The sequence below is a fragment of the Macadamia integrifolia genome, chromosome 9 (genome assembly GCF_013358625.1).
Source record: "Macadamia integrifolia cultivar HAES 741 chromosome 9, SCU_Mint_v3, whole genome shotgun sequence".
In the NCBI taxonomy this organism is placed as follows: Eukaryota; Viridiplantae; Streptophyta; class Magnoliopsida; order Proteales; family Proteaceae; genus Macadamia; species Macadamia integrifolia.
In genome coordinates, this window is record NC_056565.1 from 8903806 (window position 1) to 8912384 (window position 8579).

General features: G+C 36.7%; 1 long non-coding RNA gene across 1 annotated transcript; it reads left to right on the plus strand.

Annotated features, from left to right (window-relative positions):
• Positions 1–6313: 6313 nt before the first annotated feature.
• Positions 6314–6981, plus strand: LOC122087926. Its single transcript, XR_006142909.1, has 2 exons — positions 6314–6466; positions 6621–6981. It is a non-coding gene; the product is annotated as an uncharacterized LOC122087926 (long non-coding RNA).
• Positions 6982–8579: the final 1598 nt, after the last annotated feature.

The following is an 8579-nucleotide window of genomic DNA, read 5'->3' on the forward strand; positions in this document are numbered from 1 at the left end:
CGCTTCCGATTCTGGGTTTTAAAACTTTGAATCACATGCAAGGTTTAAAAAATCGGGAATTGGTGAATTGATCGGTATGGATCGGAATAGGTTATGACATTTCTCAATTTTTATTGATTCCGCATTGTTGATTTATACCAAGAAACCTAGAATCGACGACTCAAATGTGCCTAAAGAATGTTAAAGAGTCCAAATATGGTCTTTTTTTTTTTTTGGGGGGGGGGGGGGGGGGGTTTAAAAAATTTGCTTGCTTATGCTTTGATAGGTCTTTGTGTTGGAAGGATGATTATCAGCCCGCAATTCTATTGTTGTAGTCTCCATCTCCACATTTGAGTGCTTCTTATGCTTCGATAGGTCTCTACGTTGGAAAGATGTTTATGGCACCATAGAGCTTTAAAGAGAGGGCTCATCGCTTCCTCTGAAGTTTGAATATTAATTCCAATTAATGGAAGACACAAGACTCTAATCATGGTGTCACATCATCGATAACATCTTTGTCTAAGAATAAAAGAAAATTTAGTCTTAATTGTCACTCTTTTCATTGTTATACTCATGGCTAAAACCAAGATATGGAACAGTTTGATCATGATTTGACAACTTATAGTCAATGAGAAAAATGAACTTAGTACGAGTTGTAAATTCGGACGTCCTAAATTCGACTCCCACTAGGCACACCTTGGGCCACTCAGTGTTCAGCATTCTTCACTGCTTTCAGTGAAAGTTGAATGGTTCTCATTCAACCCCGGTTTGACCTGATTCATGCGGTTGTAGGGTCAGTATGGACTACGAGACTAGTCAGGCCAAAGGCCTGGATACCTATTATTAGCAATAATAATAATAATAATAAATCTAATAGACTAAAATCAAGTGTTGAATAAAAGTTTGGGAGGGTGCTCTATCCAGGATGCCCAAGTCACTCCCCACACCCTCCCCCTTTTTTTTTTTAATAAAAATTTACCTAAAACAACTTCCAAAGACCGAACCACAACAATCTAAAAATAACGAAAAAGAAAGAGAGATGGGGAGGGTGGTAGACGAATCCCAAAAGTGCTGCCTTTGGGAAGAAGCACCAAGAGTAGCAAGAGAATCCACGGCCGAGTTTCCATCACGGAGGACATGATGGAATGAGACGTGATTGAAGTCCATTGTTAGTAAAAATGTGCTTAAAATTTCGTTTTAAACACGTCCTCGTTTTTTACCGTTTAAAACATGTTTTCCCATATGCTTTTCAAAAATACTGAAAAACATAGCAAACGTCGAGCATTTCCGTTATAAAAACGTTTAAAACGCGTTTAAACACGTTTCCCTTTTTTGACGTTTTTGAAGACTTAACTTGTTGAACATAATGTGTCTACTTAATTGACCATATCTTTATCTCCCAAACTCTGATCCACTTGATTCTTTCACCGACTTGAAGCTAACTCAATGACCTATATTTCTCATGATACCACCTTCAACTCAATATCAATGTATGGATCCCGAAATTGAGATACAAATTGATGCATTTGCTAAAAAATGTTTCTAAAGTGATGGCTCCTAACTCAAATTGAACATACAAGAGTGTGTTGACTATGTTGACAACAGTGAACAACATCATAGCCAAGTCACATTGCTCAATAAAACTTGGACATGTGTGGTATATGAATTCAGAATTAATAATGGATGATATTCAATTATATATCATAAAACTTATAATGAGACATGAGATATATATGCATTGGTGTTGGATATTATAGTTATTTTGAACATTAGATGCAAGTATTCATATAATAATTCATTAATTTATATGAATATAGTACCATTTTTTTGGTCTCACTTGTTTAAAATCTACACATTTAAAACTCGTACCGTTCGTTTTTCATTTTTCGCCGTTCTCTGCTTTTTTGACCCTTTATTTGATCGTATCGTTCAAAAAATTTTATTGTTTAAAACCCATACCGTCCGTTTATGTTTTTTTGTTGTTCCCGTTTTTGCTAACATGGGACTGAATTGATGCATAAAGGCACAACAATCTTCCATGATGAATTTGATTCTCCTTTTTTTTTTCTTTTTGGGTCGAAAATGAATTTGATTCTCCAAGGGATGGAAGAAACCGTCCTATTTAAAATATTAAGGGAAAGATACGCCCCTCTTCCCTGTAGTTTGCCGAAATTATATGTAGATCTAAGGGTTTGAACGATTTATGCCCCCCTCTCCTATAGTTTGAAAGAATCTTACACTTGAATCCAATATGTTAGTCACCGTGAATTTAAAATTGTTAATTAGTGATATCATCATTTTAATACCGAAAATGCCCTTATAATATTATGAAGTTACTAATACACCCTTCCCTTTAAAAAAAAAAAAAAATCCCTCTGTCACTTTCTTCTTCAACCTAGGTCTTGAACAGCCATTCTTCTACAACCTTAGCTAGAAGATAGCGAAGGTTGCAGAGGTTGCAGAAGAATCATGAGAGAGAGAGAGAGATATTCTCATTCCAAGAAGATTTAACATGATTCTTTCATAGACTGATAAACAACAGAACTAGTGTACCGTGAGTCTTTCTTGATCCACGAATCACAGGTTTGAAGTAGAGAAAATTTATAGAATAGAACAATAATGATAAGGATCTTCCCCATGGTTTTAAGTATCGGTGCATATCGTGCCGTATCGATCGATACGTATCTGTATCGGTAGGCATCGGCACGATACATATCGATACGTATCATGAAAATTTTAAAACCCTTATGTATCGATACGTATCATACGATACACCGATACACCACCGATACACCACCGATACGCACCGATACACCACCGATACGCACTGATATACCACCGATACACACCGATACTCACCGATACATACCGATACTCTATGAAAAATTCAAAATTGAAGTGAAATGTACGTTTCGGTATGTATCGGTATGTATCGATATGTATCGGTACGTATCGATATGTATCGGTATGTATGCACAATACATGTTATAAATAACTTTTTTTAACTATTTTTTTATGCAAATGTGTATAAAAAAGTATTTCATATCAATTTATGTGCGTATCTTTAGCGTATCTCCAATACGATACGATACCCTCCAATACGTATCTTAATTTTAACTGACCAATACGACGATCGATACCAATACTTTAATTCTGGATCTTCCCCCACCACATAACACACATCACATCTTTGGCATGTCTTTGGAACATAATAAGTAGCCGAGGTATCTTTCTCTCTCTTCCTTCTTTTCTTCCTTTTGAGGACCTACACTGACAAAGTGTGCAGTTTTTCTCAATTTCCTATCTTGTCTTATTATCTCAGAAGGATCAGCATCTCCAGTTGCAGTCACTGTATCATTCAAGTCCGCTTTCTCTTTTATTCTTTTCCGCCCTTTTTGTTCCGTCTTTGCTTATTCTATATATTCTGTTTTCAGCCTCTTTTCTCTGCTACTGGTCTTAACTGAAACATCTAGTTTTCTCTATGTTCAATGAAATTTCTGTTCTGTAATTCCCTTTAGACCATATATTTGGAACATGGTTTATTAGTTTGGTGTCTACTCATTCTAATTGAAAAGTTCTGTTTTGTAATTCATTTTAGATCAACAAACTCCCAAAACCCTAGATTCATCCCCAAACACAAACAAACACCCAAAACCCTAGATTCATCACCAAGACATAGGAATCGGATGAGGGTTCACTTACGAACCTTCATCGGAGTGAATCAAATACTCACCGGAGATTTGCAAAGCTCCTTCTCCACCTGAGTGTGTTTGTAGAGGAGGGCAATTTGTAGAGCTCTAAAACCCACCTTCTCCAATGGTTATGTGTTGGGGAAGTGATTTGAGTGTTTGGGTATAAGAGTGTAAAAGGGTATAATGGTCATTTTATATTAAGACTATATCCTACTAAAAGGGTAATACAGTCTTTTGCTACATAAAACTCTCAGCACACTCACATTGTCTTTTTTTTTTTTTGGCAAAAGCACACTTACATTGTCATTGCTAGAGAATGGAATCGTAAGTCGTTCAAACCCTTGGATCCACATGTAATTTCAACAAACTACAGGGAGCGGGGGCGTAATTTTTCCAAATATTAATAATGATCAAATTGTCTCCCTCAATTACCTTCACTTCCCCCTTTTTATTTCCCCCCCCATAAATTAGAGTGTTTAGGGTGGGATTAGCAAAATAATCATTAAAATCTTGTTTGCAACACTAATGGTTAGGATCTTGACCATAAATTAATGGGCCCCAAGGCCAACTTTTAACATGGGTGGACCCAACTATAAATTGTGCATCACGTCTATCAGGTGGTTACATTTTAATGTCCATGTCAACATTGCCCTTACCTATGAGGTGTGATTATAGTACACATTAGTAGAGCAACCAAAGTGCTTTACTTCTCTCTCTCTCTCTAAAATTTCTCTTCTTCTTTTATTATTATTATTATTATTATTATTATTATTATTATTATGAATAAATTAGAATTTTTTAATTACATCCATGGAGGTTTTTTTTTTCAAAAATCTTATCATTTCTTTGCATAGGTGAGTTAACTGCTTTATCAAAAGGACAAGATCATTCAAAGGTTGAAGCCTAAAATGAATCGAGAAAATTGACTTTTAGACATCAAAAAATAAGGGGACTGAGCTCCATGGTCACGAGTTGTTAGCATTCTTAACCAGGTTATGTCAAATCTCTTAATCACTCCAGACTTCAATCATGTCTCATCCATTACTTCTTTTACTCTCTCTAAGGTCTTACAGATTAAGATTATAGTATTGGCTTAATGTAATTGCAGAAATAAGAAAGAAAATTATGTGCACGAGCAACACGTTGAGACATTTGAAACTCTCACCATAATATGAGAGGCTGTGTTTGGGCCCGTCCAAACCAGAGGTGGTCTTAAAACCTTAACAGAATCCAACCAAGTAAAAGCTAATCGAGCCCATGGGCTTTAATTCCTAGCCCATTTCAGCCTAATTAATATTAGCTTGTACATAGGGGTGCAAGTTTGGCCCGGATGGCCCGAACCTGCCCTTGGTCTGCCCTGATCCCAAAGAGGTACTAATCCAAAAATTTTGGCCATGAGGGCTGGCCCAATCCTGAAATTTCTGACCTTGAGTCAAGGTTAGGGCGGGTAAGGGTTGATATCTTTGGCCCACCTAGCCTGCCTGAACCCGGCCTTGGTTTTTGCCCCTGATGTTGACTTTGGATTTTTTTTTTTTTTTTTTTTTTTTTGTTTTCTTAGGATTTTCTCCTCTTTGTTTAACATGATAAGGGTTTTGAGATATTCGGATTATTTGCCTTATTAAAACGATCTCTTTGTTTATCATGACAAATAATTGAAATTTTTTGGATTATTTGTTTTTTTAGGATGATCTCCTCTTTGTTTACTATAATAGTTAGAGTTATTGTATTGTTTGAATGTTTGTTTTAGGATGGTTCTCCTCATGACAAGTATTTTGTGACTTTGTGTTTTTGTCTTTTTATCTCCTCTATATTATGAATATCTTTTATTTTTTAGTTATTTCATATTTTGTAGGGTCAGGATCAAGGTATACCTGACCCTTGATGGCTCAATCAGGGTCATTCCGGCCCAACCCTAAAAAATCATCGCCAATCAGGGAGGATAAGGGTTGGGTTGAACTCTGAAAGGTTGGGCTTGGGTTGAAGTTTTGCGGCACTGAGTCAGCGTCATGACGGGTTTGGGCTCAGTTAAGGAGACTCAGGGTTGGGTTAGGATTTTAAGAAGCCCGGCCCAACCCGGCTCTACTGCACCCCTAGGTTGTTGTATACCATGCGAAAGCCTACGTACAATACAAGATGTAGGCCAGTGCTTCCATTGGTAAGAGAGTTTAGTAACATAAAGGGAAAAAGAATTATGTCCTAAAGTGTGGTCTAAGTTAGCGCTCTCTATATGTCTATCTATCTCTTCTGCCAATAAATAAGTATCTCGAACTATCCCTTGTTTTTTATGAGAAGATAAATAAAACACACGGGGGCATTGGTATGACCCGTTCTCCCTAAAAAACTGAATCACTTCCTTAACATAAGGGGATATGAATGTTGTCCGACAACACCTCCTGCACCCTCGGTTAATGAAATGACCACCTCACACCCTCCCTTTGGATGCCCATGTGCCTCGCAACAAACATCTTTCCATAAATTAGGGCGAATGATCTGCATATATAAAATCGAAATTAGATCTTACCGCCCAAAAAAGAAAAAAAAAATGATCTATTCTTGTCGACCGTTAACTACATTAAAGGAAGATTGCCAAATTGACCAAATACTATATTCTTAATTAGGACCAATACCTTTTAATATCCACCCTCCTCTCAATATAAGAAGAACCCTGGCATTGTAATAAACTCGTAGCAAAGTAAGAGGAGCTGGGTGGAGGAAAAAAATGGCGTCCAAGGTTGTCTCTACACTCCTCATTTCCTTTGTTGTCGTGGCCATCTTATCCTCTTCCGTTCAATCCAGTAAGTTCTCTCTCTTTCTAAGTAAGTTATGTTAAGAAAAATATTACCGAGGATCTTCCCTTCTTGGACCTTGCAGCCCAAAAGCCAACAACTTAATCTCTCTCTAAATAACTGTGTTTCTCTTCTCTTAAAGTTCATTTTGTTAATTGTGCAGCGGGAGATGTGGATGTGCCGTTGAAGAATACGTTTCATGATAAGTTAGTGGTAACATGTATCGGAAACCCTCAATGCAGTTCATCAGTCTATGAAGTCTGTAGTGGGACATGTATTGAAACAGGATTTGCCGGGGGCAAATGTTTTGAAGGCAAGGGTTGTTGCTGCCACGAAAAGTACTAAATCAGACAGTTTAATGGAATACAACATAAGCAATGGGGCAATTTATCTTCAAGTTTCATTGCTTCCTATGCTTTTTAGGTTATGATAAACCTTTCTGTTGGAAGGATGTTTATAGGCCATAGGCCTCAAATTGTAAGGTTATGACTTACTTTGGCCATAATAAAGCTTATCATTTTATATATTTTGTGGTAAATCATCATTTTTGCAATAATCTTCGTTTCTTCTTGGTTGCATGAAGATTTAGATTATTAGGTAAAAGATTTAATACATGATTGTAGAACGAAAAGAAAATGGGTATCTATTATTATATCGATATATCTTTCCTTATGGTGGAATGAATCTGGTTGCATTACGCACAAATCAGTATGAACATACACGAACCAAAGATCGCGACGATCTCGCTAGACAAAGTTCCACCTTTTAAATCTAAGGATTGCAATGGAGAGTTTTTTGGAGACACACTCTCAATTTGGAGAGAGAGAGAGAGAGAGAGAGAGAGAGAGAGAGAGAGGTCCAAAACACTGTTTTGTTGTGACCAAACCTCTATATTTATAGAGATTTGGCCAGTTAGGGTTCTTAATCCTATTGGATATATGATTACTTCAAGTGGACGACCCACGAACTAACTGCATCAATATTCAGTTCGATTAATATTGATAATTACTTTAGATTGGTAGCAATGAGGTTATTATGGTTAAAAGGGTGTTTTGTGTTAAATAGAGTCTAGAGGAAGAGTGACTAATCTTTTTCTCCAGTATTGAGTTTCTCCAATATTGTTAGTGAAATCACTATCATCCCATCATGGACGTATACATTTCACGAAACCATATGTATCCTTGCATGTATTATAATTGTTTAATTGTCTTTTCTTCCGTGACATTGTATTTTTTGCATATCAGTGATAGGTTTCAGTTCGTATAGGGTGGAACTTATGATTGATTATGGCCTTGAAAGTTGGCAAATGGCTAATCCACATTGTGAAAAGATTCAACATATGGTCATTGTCTTTTATCTATCCAACTAGTGGATTTAACGATTCTTGACCCAAATGAATTTACAAGCTATATGGTAATCCCAAATTTTGCAGGAAAAAAAAAAATGATGATGCAAATTCTTTTAAATTATGACTGGAGCCCCTCATGGCCTAGGGTAGGCCACTTGAGAGCAGCCTGGCCCATTAATTAGCCTCCTCTAAATTGGGAGACACAATCCATAGGCTAAACAATATGTCATGTTTTTATGTATGGATATTAGTATATTGGGGAAATGATTCCGGTTCGGAAATAGAGTGTAGATCAGGTTCTCAAAGTGTGGATCAGGTTTTCATATGAGAATCATTCTCATACGATGTGATTCACACAAATGGAATTCATCACAGGGTTTTTCTTTTCGTGGATTCATTCTGGGTGGATTAGTCTCGTATGAGAATGGTTCTCGTAAACAAGAACTTGATTCGCTCTTGAAAACATATCCCTCTTCTTAAATGACCTCTCTATCTCTTGAAATAATTCCATTTTGAGGGCATTCATTAGGGAGTTTTCTATCGGTGTAGGAAAATGGATCACGATTTCTAGATGTTTCAATGTAGCCAATTCTAATGTTTTTGGGACTGGATCACTGTGTTTTAGATTGAAGGAGCCAATTCTAAGGTTTTTTTCCTTTAGGTCCAATTCTGGCCTACTCGACCAGATTCCGAGTTTAAAAATCCTTGTAAATTAGTGCCTCTTAACTCTTAATAAAGCAATCGTAGAAATGCAAGCTAAGCAAACCAAGAGTT